Source organism: Coregonus clupeaformis, chromosome 12 (assembly GCF_020615455.1).
Source record: "Coregonus clupeaformis isolate EN_2021a chromosome 12, ASM2061545v1, whole genome shotgun sequence".
NCBI classification, from domain to species: Eukaryota; Metazoa; Chordata; class Actinopteri; order Salmoniformes; family Salmonidae; genus Coregonus; species Coregonus clupeaformis.
The window spans coordinates 33,251,979-33,271,746 of NC_059203.1; the positions used below are offsets into that span (position 1 = coordinate 33,251,979).

The following is a 19,768-nucleotide window of genomic DNA, read 5'->3' on the forward strand; positions in this document are numbered from 1 at the left end:
TCAGGCCCATATTCGTCGTTGCCACCGGACCTGGCATCGGGCCAGAAAGGCACTCCTTAGAGTTTCGGACCGGTATCAGCTCCAGGCGAATCGTCGCCGGATCCCCGCTCCCACCTATACCATCGGAGATAGGGTTTGGTTGGCCACACGGGATCTTCCGTTACGGACTGAGTCTAGGAAGTTGTTACCGAAGTTCATTGGTCCGTTTGTGGTGGAGAAGGTGATCAATCCAGTGGCAGTTCGACTCAAACTACAGAGGACGCTCAGAGTCCATCCCACCTTTCATGTCTCCTGCCTCAAGCCTGTCTTCCTCAGTCCTCTGTTGCCTCCTCCGCCTCCTCCTCCTCCTCCTCGGATGATCGGAGGTGGTCCTGCCTACACGGTGCGTCGCATCATGGATTCCAGACGGCGGGGCCGGGGTTTCCAGTATCTCGTGGACTGGGAGGGGTATGGTCCTGAAGAGAGGAGTTGGATTCCGCGGCGACAGGTCCTAGATGCTGACCTCATCAGTGACTTCTACCGCCTCCATCCTGGCGCTCCGGGAGTCCGCCCGGTGGCGTTGAGTCGGAGGGGGGGGTACTGTAACGATCCCGGCAGTCTGAGTCGGGTCCTGTCTGGTGACTAGTGTTTTGTTCGTAATCTCCAGTTTCCCGAGGGTTCGGGAACGCTCCGGGGAGCGCTCTTGATTTCCGCACCTGCATCCCATCAGCAATCTGCACACCTGGTCCTGATCATCACCCTTCTTAGGCTCTGGCCTAACATCCAGTTCCTGCCGGATCGTTAGCCATGAACAGTATGTTTGTCAGCGTATCAGCCTTTGAGTTCTAGCGTTAGTTTTGTTGTTTTGCACCTTGTTGATTTGCTGTGTACTCACCTCCGTTTTGTTCTGTCTGCAGTCTCTCACCCGGAACCTTCACCCAACCTCTGCCTGATGGTCGGCGGCTGCCGAGCCATTTCTGGACCTACCACTGCACCCTCAACAACCCATCCACGCCACCCGCTCTGTTCCCTGGATTATTCAGCCTCACTCGGGAGTCAATTAAATAAACACTCACCTTTGTCTCAAAGTACCTTGTCCTGGTCTGCTTCTGGGTTCTGGCTTAGTAAACTGTGACAAGGAGGGTAGTGGAGGAGTGGGGGAAGGAGGAGGAGAGAGGAGGACAGGAGGAAGAGAGGAGGAAGGAGGAGGATTGGAGAGAAGCAGGACAGGAGGAGGAGGAGAGGGAGGAGGAGGAGGAGAGGAACATTTCTGTTGGGGGTATTTTTCTCCTTGCTCTGCTGATGAGTATTTATCTCCACTCAAACTTGAGTAATAAAGGCCTAGTGCACACTTTAAAAATATATATTAAATTCAAAATGTTTAAAGCACCCCTACTTCCTGCGGCTATGGATTGACTGTACATAAGAGAAAATAATCAGGGTTTTAGGAAGAAACTGGAGCTTTGCATGTAGGCCTGTAGTGATATTATGAGAAGATTACAAACAATGAAGAACAACAATGAAAAACCAGAGCGCAATAGCCCAGAAACCTGGCCCTGAGCCCAGAGAAAAGGTAACACTCTTTTATCAGTAATGTCCTATTTCTCAGGGGTGTGAGCTCCTTTCTGTCCTGAAGGTCATGCTATTATTACCGTGTCACAGATGGTCTCCTGAGGAAGAATGTTTTGGCCCACCCTTACTTGAGAAACCAACTGATCTCCAACTTTTTTGTTCTACAGAATACATACAATATACACTGGTGTAACGCAGTTTCTCTGAACCACCGCAAGATCGGAGTTTGCCCCCCGAAATGATAATACAAATCAAATGGAATTCCTCAGCCAGACAGCCATTCACAAAGTATAGACTGCTGATCGCTGTCCTTGTTGCTGAAATTGTGGCATGTCTTTGGGTCTGCATAGATGATATGCGTTCTGTGGTGCCAGTGCATGTAGCCTATACTTTTGCTTTAGCTAATGGATAAATGTTTATTGGTAGAACTATTCGGTCATAATTTTCTCATGTTAAACGAAACATTTCACAAAGCTATACAAGGTGTTGCAATGCTGACATTTAGACTGCTTACTGGCAGCAATACTGCAATCACTTGTTCAGTAATTAATGTTGGAAATTCAAACAATGTTGATTGTAAAATTAATTTCCGATGCAACAGCATACTAATCAGCTACCAATATATATATATATATATATATATATATATATATATATATATATATATATATATATGTGTTTTTTTTTATATATACACCTGTCCTGTATAGGCTACCTGAACCTGCATGACATGAGTCGTCCTCGCGCTCTCTCCCAGCTTGGATAGAAAGTTGTGGTGCGTAAAACCAGTCTATTAATGCCAAATAATACAGTCAGTCCACCCTCAAAACACAAGCTTACTAGGGTTCGTTTCATTATGCAGTGTTGCCTATTATCTATATAGACTATTTAGCTGCTATTTAGTTTTATTAAAATGACACATTAAATAGCCTAACAATTCTCCTAAAATATTCCTTGCTGCGTCTCTCTCTCTGTAGCTAGGTTTTCATCCAATTGGCGACATCAAACTGACTTATTGCAGATAAAAGTCAGTGCGTGGTGACATACTGCACATCAAAATAACATGTGCCGAATGAAAAATACAAGTTAAATGTGTTTCCATTGCATTTTCAACTCTACTGATGGTTTTGTCACAAAAACTTTTGCGTTATATAGAAAATGTGCCCACTCTGGTCTTGGCACGTGCGCTCTAGCCAACTGCTAAACAGTTTGCAGATCCTACTCGGCTATGAGATTATTATGGATAAGAGTGATACTATTGTTATTTGTCAAACGGCAGTCATATCCATTAATATGTCACCAGAATAAGACCCTCTATAGTTATTGGAAAGGATCATCAAGCTCATCACATGCACTTTCACCACACTGTAAAGTTCATCATAACTTATTTCATCTGTAGCCTAATAAACTGACTGCATCGTTTCCCGAGTCGTAGTGGGAGGACCAAACAACACATCATCGCGTGACTCCAAGTTTACTTCGATATGATAGGTAGGCCTATGATACTGTATTAATATTTGCGCAAAAATCCGTTTCCACCACAATTTCAGGCAGAATTACTTTTACCGACACAAAAAGATCCCACCATGTCAAACGAATAAATTGTTTGTCAGCATTTATATAATTCTACCGGTATATCGATCAATCAATCAATCAAATGTATTTATAAAGCCCTTTTTACATCAGCAGATGTCACAAAGTGCTATACAGAAACCCAGCCTAAAACCCCATACAGAAAGCAATGCAGATGTAGAAGCACAGTGGCTAGGAAAAACTCCCTAGAAAGGCAGAAACAGGTCAGTACATCAGACTATACAACCATCAAGATTAATTGTCAGATCCAACAGAAGATCTCTTTGTTTCTTGGGACCTAGAACTAGCATCTCTGTTTTGTCCGAGTTTAAAAGTAAAACATTTACTGCCATCCGTTTCCTTATGTCTGAAACACAGGCTTTCAGGGTAGGCAATTTTGGTGCTTCACCATGTTTCATCAAAATGTACAGTTGTGTGTCGTCCGCATAGCAATGAAAGTTAACATTGTGTTTCCGAATGACATCACCAAGAGGTGAAAACAATAGTGGTCCTAAAACGGAACCTTGAGGAACACCGAAACGTACAATTGATCTGTCAGAGGACAAACCATCCACAGAGACAAACTGATATCTTTCCGACAGATAAGATCTAAACCAGGCAAGAACTTGTCCGTGTAGTCTAATTAAGGTTTACAATCTCTCCAAAAGAATGTGGTGATCGATGGTGTCAAAAGCAACACTAAGGTCTAGGAGCACGAAGACAGATGCAGAGCCTTGGTCTGACGCCATTAAAAGGTCATTTACCACTTTCACGAGTGCAGTCTCAGTGCTATGATGGGGTCTAAAACCAGACTGAAGCGTTTCGTATACATTGTTTTATCTTCAGGAAGGCAGTGAGTTGTTGCACAACACATTATTTTTGAGGAATGGGAGATTCGATATAAGCCGATAGTTTAAAAAAATATTTTCTGGGTCAAGGTTTGGCTTTTTCAAGAGAGGCTTTATTACTGCCACTTTTAGTGAGTTTGGTACACATCCAGTGGATAGGGAGCCATTTATTATGTTCAACATAGGAGGGCCAAGGACAGGAAGTAGCTCTTTCAGTAGTTTAGTTGGCATAGGGTCCAGTATGCAGCTTGAAGGTTTAGAGGCCATGACTATTTTCATGAATGTGTCAAGAGATATAGGATAAAAATACTTGAGTGTCTCCATTGATCCTAGGTCCTGGCAGTTTTGTGCAGACTCAGGACAGCTGAGCTTTGGAGAAATACGCAGATTCAAAGAGGAGTCCGTAATTTGCTTTCTAATGATCATGATCTTTTCGTCAAAGTAGTTCATGAATTCATCACTGCTGAAGTGAAAGGCTTGGGGAACGCTGCTTTTTAGTTAGCTTTGCGACAATATCAAATATACATTTTGGATTGTTCTTATTCTCTTCAATTAGGTTGGAAAAATAGGATGATCGAGCAGCAGTGAGGGCTCTTCAATATTGCACTGTACTTTCTATCCAAGCTAGTAGGAAGACTTCCAGTTCGGTGGGTGGAGCGCCATTTCCGTTCTAATTTTCTGGAAGCTTGTTTCAGGGCTCGGTTATTCTCTGTATACCAGAGAGCTAGTTTCTTGTGACAAATGTTTTTTGTTTTTAGGGGTGCGACTGCATCTATGGTATTACGCAAGGTTAAATTTAGATCCTCAGTTAGGTCGTTAACTGATTTTTGTACTCCGATATCCTTGAGTAGGTGGAGGGAGTCTGGAAGGGCATCTAGGAATCTTTGGGTTGTCTGAGAATTTATAGCACGGCTTTTGATGATCCTTGGTTGGGGTCTGAGCAGATTATTTGTTGCAATTGCAAACGTAATATGCACTGTAATCCCAAACAGTTGTACTAGCTCATAAGTAATAAGGTCATAACAGTCAAATGTCGTTATGCAGTTGACCAAACTATAAAGTGTTGAGCTCTGTTGAGATTTATGCCACTTTAATTGAAGAGGGCTCAATATTTTATAGGTAATTTGTGTGGAACGCTCAAAAAGTTTAGGTAGTGTCATGACGTATCGACGTCATGACGTTCTGGTGGGTGGGTCATCTCTCCCTCAGGAAAGCTGAGTCAGCCATCTTGAATTTGCCTTGATGCGGGGATGTTTGGGCCGCCCGTGTGGATGTGGAACACAGTTTAATTTGTTTTAATTTGTTTGCAATGCGCACTTTTATGCTGCCCGCTTGAAACCACCACCACCTCCGTTTTTATCATTAGTCTTATTGCCCTCGTTTTCTTAAGCGCCATCTTATCATCACCTCTGATTTGGTAAGTAACTCTAATGTTGTTTTTGTTGTTTTTTTAAAAATTGAATTTCGATAGTCTTAAATGTGGAACTGGGAATACATTTGTACAATGTGCACAGTGAATATTTGTTGTAAATAGTTTAAAAATCCAAGTAATTGTAACTTTAGAAGTTGTTAAATATGTGACAAATACGTTACGTTACTTCATCTTACAACGGTGTAACGTTATCAGCGGGTTTCCTGGATGAACTACATTTCCCATAATGCATGTTTGCCCGGGACATTGACGGTGGAGGAAGGTCCATGAGTTTTCGCTGTTCGCCGGTAATGCAAGTGCGTACTGTGAGTATACTTATTTCAATAAGTGTCTGCCTTACACAGTAAATATTTTACGTTATCGAGCTGTGTGTACGTGTGTGCTAGCGTGAAACGAACAATGCTAAACAACATAATGTGAGTGTGTTATCATGATGCTAACCAGGCCTGTGTTTGTATTTCTTCCTAGGCTCAAGTGTGTGGTTGTGAGATAATCTCGAAATCCTTTTAACAGTTCAGGTAGGATGTATTATGAAATAGTGTTACTAATAATTGGTTTTATTTTATGTGTTTCCACAGTCATTCTTTTGCTATTTCTCTAAATGTTTTTATCTCAACTGTGGGGTCAACAGTTGATCACTTGAACCCTTTATTAATACTTTGTTAAATACAAAGAACAACAACAGAAATAGCAGATCTATAAGCACACAACTTTGATGCTTTGCTTGTTAATAACTAACTTGCTTATCTTTTAACATTTTCATTTTTACTATAATTAGTGTACAATGAATGTTTTTGATAGATTTGGAAACGTTTTATCTATATATTCACATTATTATTTTAAAAATGTTTTTGAACATTAACCAATCATCTTTGTGCGCATGTTGTGTACAGATATCGGACTACAAAGAGTGCTACAGAGAGCCAGCGTTTCACCATCAGACAGGTGCTAATAGGTGAGTTTTGTAAATTGTGTACTAATAAAAATTAAAAAAAAGATTTTCGCCTTGAGTTATTCACAATGTTTAGATTTTTTTTTGCAGCAGAACAGATTTAATCAAATTACTGATGTGTTAACTGGTTGGCATCATTTTTTTAAATTTTTTTAATCAACTTTTGAATAGCCAAAAGTGCAAAACAGGGCTGAAATGGTTTAGACTTTAATCGAAAATATTTAAATTGCAGGCTGAAGTTGGCCCAATGGAGTGGAAGTGCAAGTTGTGTTCTGCAACTTCAAATACCCGGGGACAATTATTTTGGCACTATACTGTACTGCATAGCCAATATTCAAGAGTGTCCCCCCTGCCATGTCTCTATGACAGTTGCATTTGTACTTTTCCATCATTCGAAGCGATGAAAGCTCATCTGTCAAGATGTCATAATGATTCATGTAGAGTAGATGCAACTGAAGGAGCATGTGTTTTTTTTACATGTCCTTTGTGTAACTTCAAGCAGCCCTTTTCTGAGGAAATTCTATTGGGTCATTTGAGAAGTCATTTACGAAGTCATGAGATGGTAGCATGCCCATTCAAGAATTGTAATTACAGAACAAATAGCTACTCAGCGTTTAATGCACACAAAAGTAGAAAACATGGGCATGGGAAATGAACAGCGCCGGAAGAAGATGGCTGCCGTTTTACAGCCCTCTAACCAATTGTACTATTATGTGTGTTTTTCCGCGTTATTTGTAATTTATTTTGTACATAATGTTTCTGCCATCGTCTCTTATAACCAAAGAGAGCTTCTGGATATCAGGACAGCGATTACTCACCTCGCGTTGGACGAACACTTTTTCTTCAACGAGGCGTTCGCGAAGGATATTCTACAGACTCCCGACAAGGCCCAGATCCCCGTCATTCGCGTGAGGAAGAGACGGAGATATCGTGGACGTAGGTCGGGGTGCCTTGTAAGGATCCGACGGCGAACGAGTAAACTGCCTCTCCCATCAATCCTATTAGCCAACGTTCAAGCTTTGGAGAATAAAATGGACGATTTAAGATTACGGTTATCCTACCAACGGGACATTAAAAACTGTAATATCTTATGTTTCACGGAGTCGTGGCTGAACGACGACAATGATAACATTCAGCTAGCAGGCTATACGCTACATCGGCAGGACAGAACGGCAGACTCGGGTAAGACGAGGGGTGGCGGTCTCTGTATATTTGTAAACAACAGCTGGTGCACCAAATCAAATACTAAGGAAGTCTCAAGGTTTTGCTCGCCTTGAGGTAGAGTATCTTATGATAAGCTGCAGACCACACTATTTACCAAGAGAGTTTTCATCTATATTTTTCATAGCTGTCTATTTACCACCACAAACCAATGCTGGCATTAAGATTGCACTGAATGAGTTGTACAAGGCCATTAATCAACAGGAAAATGCTCATCCAGATGCAGCGCTCCTAGTAGCAGGGGACTTTAATGCAGGGAAACTTAAATCCGTTCTACCTAATTTCTACCAGCATGTTAAATGTGCAACCAGAGGGGAAAAAACTCTAGACCACCTTTACTCCACACACAGAGACGCATACAAAGCTCTCCCTCGCCCTCCATTTGGCAAATCTGACCATAACTCTATCCTCCTGATTCCTGCTTATAAGCAAAAACTGAAGCAGGAAGCACCAGTGATTCGGCTAATAAAAAAGTGGTCAGATGACGCAGATGCTAAGCTACAGGACTGTTTTGCTAGCACAGACTGGAACATGTTCCGGGATTCTTCAGACAGCATTGAGGAGTACACCACATCAGTCACTGGCTTCATCAATAAGTGCATCGATGATGTCGTCCCCACAGTGACCGTACGTACATACCCCAACCAGAAGCCATGGATTACAGGAAACATCCGCACTGAGCTAAAGGGTAGAGCTGCCGCTTTCAAGGAACGGGACTCTAACCCGGACGCTTATAAGAAATCCCGCTATGACCTCCGACGAACCATCAAACAGGCAAAGAGTCAATACAGGTCTAAGATTGAATCATACTACACTGGCTCTGACGCTCGTCGGATGTGGCAGGGCTTGAAAACTATTACAGACTACAAAGGGAAGCACAGCCGCGAGCTGCCCAGTGACACACGCCTACCAGACGAGCTAAACCACTTCTATGCTCGCTTCGAGGCAAGCAACACTGAAGCATGCATGAGAGCACCAGCTGTTCCGGACGACTATGTGATCACGCTCTCCGTAGCCGATGTGAGTAAGACTTTTAAGCAGGTCAACATTCACAAGGCCGCAGGGCCAGACGGATTACCAGGACGTGTACTCCGAGCATGTGCTGACCAACTGGCAAGTGTCTTCACTGACATTTTCAACATGTCCCTGACTGAGTCTGTAATACCAACATGTTTCAAGCAGACCACCATAGTCCCCGTGCCCAAGAACTCTAAGATAACCTGCCTAAATGACTACCGACCCGTGGCACTGACGTCTGTAGCCATGAAGTGCTTTGAAAGACTGGTCATGGCTCACATCAACAGCATAATCCCAGAAACCCTAGACCCACTCCAATTTGCATACCGCCCCAACAGATCCACAGATGATGCAATCTCTATCGCACTCCACACTGCCCTTTCCCACCTGGACAAGAGGAACACCTACGTGAGAATGCTATTCATTGACTACAGCTCAGCATTCAACACCATAGTGCCCTCAAAGCTCATCACTAAGCTAAGGATCCTGGGACTAAACACCTCCCTCTGCAACTGGATCCTGGACTTCCTGACGGGCCGCCCCCAGGTGGTAAGGGTAGGTAACAACACATCTGCCACACTGATCCTCAACACGGGGCCCCTCAGGGGTGCGTGCTCAGTCCCCTCCTGTACTCTCTGTTCACCCATGACTGCATGGCCAGGCACGACTCCAACACCATCATTGAGTTTGCCGACGACACAACAGTGGTAGGCCTGATCACCGACAACGATGAGACAGCCTATAGGGAGGAGGTCAGAGATCTGGCCGTGTGGTGCCAGGACAACAACCTCTCCCTCAACGTGACCAAGACAAAGGAGATGATTGTGGACTACAGGAAAAAAAGAGGACTGAGCACGCCCCCATTCTCATCGACGGGGCTGTAGTGGAACAGGTTGAGAGTTTCAAGTTCCTTGGTGTCCACATCACCAACGAACTATCATGGTCCAAACACACCAAGACAGTCGTGAAGAGGGCACGACAAAGCCTATTCCCCTCAGGAGACTAAAAAGATTTGGCATGGGTCCTCAGATCCTCAAAAAATTCTACAGCTGCACCATCGAGAGCATCCTGACTGGTTGCATCACCGCCTGGTATGGCAACTGCTTGGCCTCTGACCGCAAGGCACTACAGAGGGTAGTGCGTACGGCCCAGTACATCACAGGGGCAAAGCTCCCTGCCATCCAGGACCTCTATACCAGGCGGTGTCAGAGGAAGGCCCTCAAAATTGTCAAAGACTCCAGTCACCCTAGTCATAGACTGTTCTCTCTGCTACCGCACGGCAAGCGGTACCGGAGTGCCAAGTCTAGGTCCAAAAGACTTCTCAACAGCTTCTACCCCCAAGCCATAAGACTCCTGAACAGCTAATCATGGCTACCCGGACTATTTGCACTGCCCCCCACCCCATACTTTTTACGCTGCTGCTACTCTGTTAAGTATTTATGCATAGTCACTTTAACTCTACCCACATGTACATATTACCTCAACTACCTCAACTAGCCGGTGCCCCCGCACATTGACTATGCAACGGTACCCCCCTGTATATATAGCCTCCCTACTGTCACTTTATTCTATTGTATATATAGCCTCCCTACTGTCACTTTATTTTTACTTCTGCTCTTTTTTTCTCAACACTTTTTTGTTGTTGTTTTATTCTTACTTTTTTTGTTTAAAATAAATGCACTGTTGGTTAAGGGCTGTAAGTAAGCATTTCACTGTAATGTCTGCACCTGTTGTATTCGGCGCATGTGACCAATAAAATTTGATTTGATTTGATTTGATTTGATTTGGTGGTGATTCAGACTTTGGTGAATGTGTTGTATTGGCAGACAATGATAGTGCCCCAGTTGTAGTTGCAGCAGAAAGTCTTGGGGAACACGCTGAAAGTCACAGTGCAGGGTCTGCGGACACATTTGATCTTGATGAGGTGAACGGTCAGTGTGACACAGACACTTTAAGAGCCCAGTTGAAGCATAACTTGGCATAGTTATTCCCAAAGATGCAATCTATTCTTCATGTATCTGACATGGCATCTCAGGAGATAGTGGAACATTTGACTCAGATATTTTCCTTGTCCCAACCGATACTCAAACAAGATATTAGAGAGGTCTTACAGAGTCATGACATCACTGTCAGTGAAACACTTCTAAATGATGTTGTCAGTACTGTTATGGACAGTAATATTATTGTCAGTGCCACAGCTAAGGGGAAGCAGTTATCCTCAACCAAGAGAAGGAGAACTTTCATCGAAAATAATTACCCTGTGGTAAAGCCTGTACAGTATCTGCTACAGCCAGGACACACAGCAGTGCATGTTCCCATTCTGGAGATAATACAAAACATCTTCAATCATACAGATATTCTGGACAAAATTAAAGAAACAAAAGTGGCACAAAACAGTCATTATGTAAGCCACCAAGATGGCTTGTACTTCAAAGAGAACACATTCTTGTCTTCAGATGAGTTAACGATAACACTCATTTTGTACATTGATGATTTGGAAATAGCCAATCCACTTGGCACATCACGGAAAATACACAAAATCTGTTCAGTATACTGGACTCTTGCTGATCTTGCCAGTAAATACCGATCAGCCCTGCATGTAATTCAGCTTGCAGCTTTATGTAAAGTGAATGACATACAGACATTTGGCTATGAAAAAGCACTTGGTCCTTTGTTGAGAGACCTCCGTACCCTTGAACAAGATGGGGTATTCATTGAGTCTATTGGTAAGGTAGTTCAAGGAACAGTCATGTGTGTGGTGTCTGACAATCTTGCAGCCCATGATTTGGCAGGCTTTTCAAAGTCTTTTAGAGCAGAATATTTTTGCAGATTCTGCACAGCGACACAAGCTAAACTTCAGACTCATGAAGTTGCAAGTGGCGAGTTCAGTCTTAGGACAAAAGACAGCCATAATAGTGATGTGCATGCTGTAATGCATGGGGGTAGTCAGAGTCAGAATGGTGTTCAGGCAGATTGTGTCCTGAGCCAGCATCTAGAGCATTTTCATACGGTCACTGGCTTTCCACCTGATGCCCTCCACGATCTTTTTGAGGGCATTGTGCCCGTAGAGCTCGCCCTGTGTATCGGAGAGATGATCCGTTGCAAATACTTCACCCTTGAATATTTGAACGAGAGAATTCTATCGTTTCCATACCAGCACACAGACAAGCTTGACAAACCTCATAAAATACCACAGACCTTCGCTGTAAAGAAAAGCATTGGTGGTAACGGCCATGAAAATGCCACATAGCTTAGACTGCTCCCTTTGATTATTGGGACTTCAGTTCCTGAAGATGATGGAGCATGGACTGTGCTAATGGACTTAAAAGAGGTACAGTGGGGAAAAAAAGTATTTAGTCAGCCACCAATTGTGCATGTTCTCCCACTTAAAAAGATGAGAGAGGCCTGTAATTTTCATCATAGGTACACGTCAACTATCACAGACAAAATGAGAAATTCTTTTCCAGAAAATCACATTGTAGGATTTTTTATGAATTTATTTGCAAATTATGGTGGAAAATAAGTATTTGGTCAATAACAAAAGTTTCTCAATACTTTGTTATATACCCTTTGTTGGCAATGACACAGGTCAAACGTTTTCTGTAAGTCTTCACAAGGTTTTCACAAACTGTTGCTGGGATTTTGGCCCATTCCTCCATGCAGATCTCCTCTAGAGCAGTGATGTTTTGGGGCTGTCGCTGGGCAACATGGACTTTCAACTCCCTCCAAAGATTTTCTATGGGGTTGAGATCTGGAGACTGGCTAGGCCACTCCAGGACCTTGAAATGCTTCTTACGAAGCCACTCCTTCGTTGCCCGGGCGGTGTGTTTGGGATCATTGTCATGCTGAAAGACCCAGCCACGTTTCATCTTCAATGCCCTTGCTGATGGAAGGAGGTTTTCACTCAAAATCTCACGATACATGGCCCCATTCATTCTTTCCTTTACACAGATCAGTCGTCCTGGTCCCTTTGCAGAAAAACAGCCCCAAAGCATGATGTTTCCACCCCCATGCTTCACAGTAGGTATGGTGTTCTTTGGATGCAACTCAGCATTCTTTGTCCTCCAAACACGACGAGTTGAGTTTTTACCAAAAAGTTCTATTTTGGTTTCATCTGACCATATGACATTCTCCCAATCCTCTTCTGGATCATCCAAATGCACTCTAGCAAACTTCAGACGGGCCTGGACATGTACTGGCTTAAGCAGGGGGACACGTCTGGCACTGCAGGATTTTATTCCCTGGCGGCGTAGTGTGTTACTGATGGTAGGCTTTGTTACTTTGGTCCCAGCTCTCTGCAGGTCATTCACTAGGTCCCCCCGTGTGGTTCTGGGATTTTTGCTCACCGTGTGATCATTTTGACACCACGGGGTGAGATCTTGCGTGGAGCCCCAGATCGAGGGAGATTATCAGTGGTCTTGTATGTCTTCCATTTCCTAATAATTGCTCCCACAGTTGATTTCTTCAAACCAAGCTGCTTACCTATTGCAGATTCAGTCTTCCCAGCCTGGTGCAGGTCTACAATTTTGTTTCTGGTGTCCTTTGACAGCTCTTTGGTCTTGGCCATAGTGGAGTTTGGAGTGTGACTGTTTGAGGTTGTGGACAGGTGTCTTTTATACTGATAACAAGTTCAAACAGGTGCCATTAATACAGGTAACGAGTGGAGGACAGAGGAGCCTCTTAAAGAAGAAGTTACAGGTCTGTGAGAGCCAGAAATCTTGCTTGTTTGTAGGTGACCAAATACTTATTTTCCACCATAATTTGCAAATAAATTCATTAAAAATCCTACAATGTGATTTTCTGGATTTTTTTTCCTCAATTTGTCTGTCATAGTTGACGTGTACATATGATGAAAATTACAGGCCTCTCTCATCTTTTTAAGTGGGAGAACTTGCACAATTGGTGGCTGACTAAATACTTTTTTCCCCCACTGTAGTAGAGTTATCGCTGTGCACAGAATTCACAGAGGAGTCCATCCAGTATTTACAGTCCAAGATACAGGATCATAGAGAGATGCTGAAAGAAGCCTTTCCAGATTTCAAACTCCGTCCTAAGCTTCACTACATTGAGCACTATCCTGACCTTGTACGCCGTTTTGGGCCCCTTGTACACTTGTGGACAATGAGGTTTGAGGGTAAACACCGTTTTTTCAAGAGAGTTGTACACGACACACAAAACTTTAAAAATGTGTTAAAAACACTTGCAGACAGGCATCAATACATGGTAGCATACCATCTCAGTGCCTCCGGATTCTTCAAACCTCACCAGCAGACATCAAATGTCTCTTCTGTACTGGTATCAATGCTTCCAAATGTTGCCAAGACATACATTGAACAAATAACAGCAAGCAATGTTATTTACAGCACATCAAAGGTCTGCATTGATGGAACTGATTATGATGTAGGAATGTTTTTGTCCGTGGGACAAGAGGGAGGACTGCCTAATTACTGTAGAATTGAACAGGTTCTCCTGGTTAACAGTAGTGTTGTCTTTCTTTGCCAAGAGCACACATCACACTACATTGAACACCTGAGATCTTACTAACTTTTCCCAAACAATCTGGCTGTTCACACCTCATCAGAGCTAAATGACAAAACACCTCTCTGCGCTTACAACATAGATGGAAGATTGCTCTTGACACCCAAACGTTTCATATTATTACACTGAAGATTAATATGTTACACTGTTTGCCTCTTCTACCTCAGATTTAATACATTGATTGTTAATAGATAAATATCACAACATTGACGTATTGCCAAGCCCAAGTTTTTGTACTGTACTTGTGGGAAACGACTGTTGAATTCATGCACTATACATGTTTAATGTTGTGTGACCTAATGCTTACCTTGATGTTGCCAGTTGAAGTACGGCACAGTAGAAACCAGTACTTTTATTTGAATGTTTTATTTAAAAAAAAGTGAGTTGCAGCCTTCAAGGTACAGTAAGTGCCAAAACGTTTTAAATGGCTCCACATTCTAATAGTTGTCATTGCTGTTGAGGATGGATTATAATTAGAATCTTATTGAATTTTATCATGAAGCCTTTGTGAGTTTTTATCATAATGTTTACTGAATAGTGTGATATGGAGACCCAAAATACTGAATCTACCCTCTGTAGCAATGACCACTATCAGAATATGGAACTATTAACACTTAATGTACTTTAAAACACATTTTGTTTTTATGGAGTCATTTCCTTTTCCTTTTTTGTTTTAATTTATGACAAGCACTTTGTTTTGACTGAGCTCCTTTTGATTCATGCCTTTTTAAAAGCACATTGTGTTGAATAAAAAAAAAGTTAAATTGTCACTGTGGTGTCACTTTCATGTTTTCTAACATTATTCGCTGATTATAATTGTGTAATGGACCGACATCAGTATTTCAGTTTAGAATTAATTTTGATTGCATGTCCCACATTATGAGTTGAAGAATATTGAAAATTTTGAGTGTATTTCACACATTATATGAGTAGAAAAATATGTAATATTTTGAGTGTATTTCCCACATTTATGAGTTGAAGAATATTGAAAGTTTTGAGTGTATTTCCCACATTATATGAGTAGAAAAATATTGAAAATTTTGAGTGTATTTCCCACATTATATGAGTTGAAAAATATTGAAAATTTTGAGTGAATTACTCCCTAATTATAAGTTGAGGAATATCAATATTTATAAGATAACATTGAGATAATTTAAGGCAACTGTAAATGTAATTTTAATTTTATGTAAACTTAAAACATTTAAAAACATCACTAAAATATTTTTGTGTAATCTGTTACAAAATATTTTTTGAGTTATGTGAACTTATTAGGGTTTACAGTGTGATGGTGGTCTGATAGTCTAGCCTCCTGTAGCTCAGTTGGTAGAACATGGCGCTTGCAAAGCCAGGGTTGTGGGTTTGATTCCCACGGGGGGCCAGTATGAAAAATGTATGCACTCACTAACTGTAAGTCGCTCTGGATAAGAGTGTCTGCTTAATGACGTAAATGTAAATGTAATAGTCCAGGATTATGAGGAAAAACATTTAGATCCACAATATTAATTCCACAGGGCAAAACTAGATCCAGGGTATGACTGTGGCAATGAGTAGGTCCGGAGACAAAACCCACTGAGTGGATGATGGCTCCGAAAGCCTTTTGGAGTGGGTCTATGGACTTTTCCATGTGAATATTAAAGTCACCAAAAATTTGAATATTATCTGCCATGACTACAAGGTCCGATAGGAATTCAAGGAACTCAGTGAGGAACTCTGTATACGGCCCAGGAGGCCTGTAAACAGTAGCTATAAAAAGTGATTGAGTAGGCTGCATAGATTTAATGACTAGAAGCTCAAAATACGAAAATGCGGTAATTTTTTGGGGGGGGGGGTAAATTGAAATTTGCTATCGTAAATGTTAGCACCACCTACGCTATTGTAGGATGCGTGGGGGATATGGTCACTAGTGTAACACAGTAAATTCATCAGGCTTAAGCCCATGTTTCAGTCAGGCCAATCACATCAAGATTATGATCAGTGATTAGTTCATTGACCATAACTGCCTTGGAAGTGAGGGATCTAACATTAAGTAGCCCTATTTTGAGATGTGAGATATCACAATCTCTTTCAATAATGACAGGAATGGAGGAGGTCTTTATTCCAGTGAGATTGCTAAGGCGACACCACCATGTTTAGTTTTGCTCAACCTAGATCGAGGCACAGACACAGTCTCAATGGGGATAGCTGAGCTGGCTACAATGACTGTGCTAGTGGCAGACTCCACCAAACTGGCAGGCTGGTTGACTAACAGCCTGCTGCCTGGCCTGCACCCTATCTAAAGATGATTATCCATCAGCCCCGTTGTGACTTTTTTAATGCGTCAGGTAATTCATCTGCATGAAATAGTTGGATGGAAGCCTGGTTAATGCCTGTGCTTGTCTCTCTTTTTCTACAGGGCTATAGTATCTACAGTATGCCTCTGCGTCGCCTTGCATGTTTAGGGGCAAATGTTTTCACCACGACCTGTTGGCCTAGTTTGCAGGCCCGACAGATTTATATATTAAGTATAAACAATCCAGATAGTCTTTCTTGAGACATTGTGCATTATATGTCCATTGCGTTGCACAACATTTAAACTTAGTCTTGAATTATGCATGCCAATATATACCAGAGATACGAGACTGTTGATAGTGCAATCGCACAACTCAAACGCTGGCTCACCAGTATGAACGTAATCGCAAACCTCTTTTTGTTTGTTTGAGCCCTTAAGAACTGTTGTCCGCTAAAGATGATTATCTGTTTGCATCTGCCAATTTATTGGCTGTCGAGTATCCAGACGACCTGTCCCCAGAGCTTCCTATACAGTTAATCTATTTCCGTACTGTGTTGAGGCCAGCAACAAAGGAGAATGAGAGGCTCAATTAAAGATGTTGCAGAACTGCTTATTTGAAGCACCACTCCCTTCTGCCCAGTTTCCCTGATGTTGCTTTGACAATCAAGCTGTTTTTAGGCTTCCCTGTAACTGGCTCTTCTGCGGAGAGATTGTTTTCTAAACTAACACTTATAAAGAACAACCTAAGAAGCATTAGGCTCTAGGTCTGATATGCGCTTTGGAACACCTGAGTAAGGTAAGCGCCACTCATTGCACTGGAGCCATCGTTGCCTTGACCACAGCATTTGTTATTTTATTTATATTTTTATATTTATTTTAGTCATTTTAGCAGACGCTCTTATCCAGAGCGACTTACAGTTAAGTGAGTGCATACATTTTCATACTGGCCCCCCGTGGGAAACGAACCCACAACCCTGGCGTTGCAAGCGCCATGCTCTACCAACTGAGCTACACGGGACTGTTGTTCACTGATATCCACTTACTTTCAAATCAGCTGAATCATTTATTTTTCAAGGCCTGAGGCACTTTGATCAGTCACGTTCTTGAAGCCCAAGAACCAATCACGTAGCTTCCTAGTACAAAACGTTATATAAATGACTTTTTGGACGGTTACTGTCAAAATGATAAAAACAAATTATATAGAGACATCAACCACAACTGCGATTGAATGCTTGGCATCCACCTGCAAGATGCTACATAGGTTAGTGCGTACAGCCCAGTACAACACTGTGGCTGAACTCCCTGCCATCCAGGACCTCTATACCAGACAGTGTCAGAGGAAGGCCCTAAAAATTTGTAAAGACTCCAGCCACCCAAGTCATAGACTGTTCTCTCTGCTACCGCACGGCAAGCGTTACCGATGCACCAAGTCTGGAACCAACAGGACCCTGAACAGCGTCTAACCCCAAGTCATAAGACTACTAAATAATTAGTTAAATAGTTAACCAAATAGCTACAGTGAGGGAAAAAAGTATTTGATCCCCTGCTGATTTTGTACGTTTGCCCACTGACAAAGAAATGATCAGTCTATAATTTTAATGGTAGGTTTATTTGAACAGTGAGAGAATGAATTACAACAAAAAAATCCAGAAAAACGCATTTCAAAAATGTTATAACTTGATTTGCATTTTAATGAGGGAAATAAGTATTTGACCCCCTCTCAATCAGAAAGATTTCTGGCTCCCAGGTGTCTTTTATACAGGTAACTAGCTGAGATTAGGAGCACACTCTTAAAGGGAGTGCTCCTAATCTCAGCTTGTTACCTGTATAAAAGACACCTGTCCACTAAAACCAATCAATCAATCAGATTCCAAACTCTCCACCATGGCCAAGACCAAAGAGCACTCCAAGGATGTCAGGGACAAGATTGTAGACCTACACAAGGCTGGAATGGGCTACAAGACCATCGCCAAGCAGCTTGGTGAGAAGGTGACAACAGTTGGTGCGATTATTCGCAAATGGAAGAAACACAAAATAACTGTCAATCTCCCTCGGCCTGGGGCTCCATGTAAGATCTCACCTCGTGGAGTTGCAATGATCATGAGAACGGTGAGGAATCAGTCCAGAACTACACGGGAGGATCTTGTCAATAATCTCAAGGCAGCTGGGACCATAGTCACCAAGAAAACAATTGGTAACACACTATGCCGTGAAGGACTGAAATCCTGCAGCGCCCACAAGGTCCCCCTGCTCAAGAAAGCACATATACATGCCCGTCTGAAGTTTGCCAATGAACATCTGAATGATTCAGAGGAGAACTGGGTGAAAGTGTTGTGGTCAGATGAGACCAAAATGGAGCTGTTTGGCATCAACTCAACTCGCCGTGTTTGGAGGAGGAGGAATGCTGCCTATGACCCCAAGAACACCATCCCCACCGTCAAACATGGAGGTGGAAACATTATGCTTTGGGGGTGTTTTTCTGCTAAGGGGACAGGACAACTTCACCGCATCAAAGGGACGATGGACGGGGACATGTACCACCAAATCTTGGGTGAGAACCTCCTTCCCTCAGCCAGGGCATTGAAAATGGGTCGTGGATGGGTATTCCAGCATGACAATGACCCAAAACACAGCCAAGGCAACAAAGGAGTGGCTCAAGATGAAGCACATTAAGGTCCTGGAGTGGCCTAGCCAGTCTCCTGACCTTAATCCCATAGAAAATCTGTGGAGGGAGCTGAAGGTTCGAGTTGCCAAACGTCAGCCTCGAAACCTTAATGACTTGGAGAAGATCTGCAAAGAGGAGTGGGACAAAATCCCTCCTGAGATGTGTGCAAACCTGGTGGCCAACTACAAGAAACGTCTGACCTCTGTGATTGCCAACAAGGGTTTTGCCACCAAGTACTAAGTCATCTTTTGCAGAGGGGTCAAATACTTATTTCCCTCATTAAAATGCAAATCAATTTATAACATTTTCGACATGTGTTTTTCTGGATTTTTGTTGTTGTTATTCTGTCTCTCACTGTTCAAATAAACCTACCATTAAAATTATAAACTAATCATGTCTTTGTCAGTGGGCAAACGTACAAAATCAGCAGGGGATTAAATCCTTTTTTCCCTCACTGTATCTGGACCATCTGCATTGACCCTTTTTGCACTAACCTTTTGGACTCATCACATAAGCTGCTGCTACTGTGTCACGACTTCCACTGAAGCTGCCTCCTCTCCTTGTTCGGGCAGGCTTCGGCGTTCGTCGTCACCGGCCTTCTAGCCGCAGCCGCTCCTCATCTCATCATTCCATTTGTTTTGTCTTGTTTATTACACAAACCTGGTTCATATCCCCTCATCGGTACCTGTATAAGTGTTCCCTT

General features: G+C 42.5%; 1 long non-coding RNA gene across 1 annotated transcript; it reads left to right on the top strand.

The window, feature by feature from the left end:
- The first annotated feature begins 4,925 nt into the window (after positions 1-4,925).
- LOC121578631 lies at positions 4,926-6,988 on the top strand. Its single transcript, XR_006002797.1, has 5 exons — positions 4,926-5,388; positions 5,599-5,708; positions 5,872-5,921; positions 6,297-6,358; positions 6,588-6,988. It is a non-coding gene; the product is annotated as an uncharacterized LOC121578631 (long non-coding RNA).
- The last annotated feature ends 12,780 nt before the right edge of the window (positions 6,989-19,768 follow it).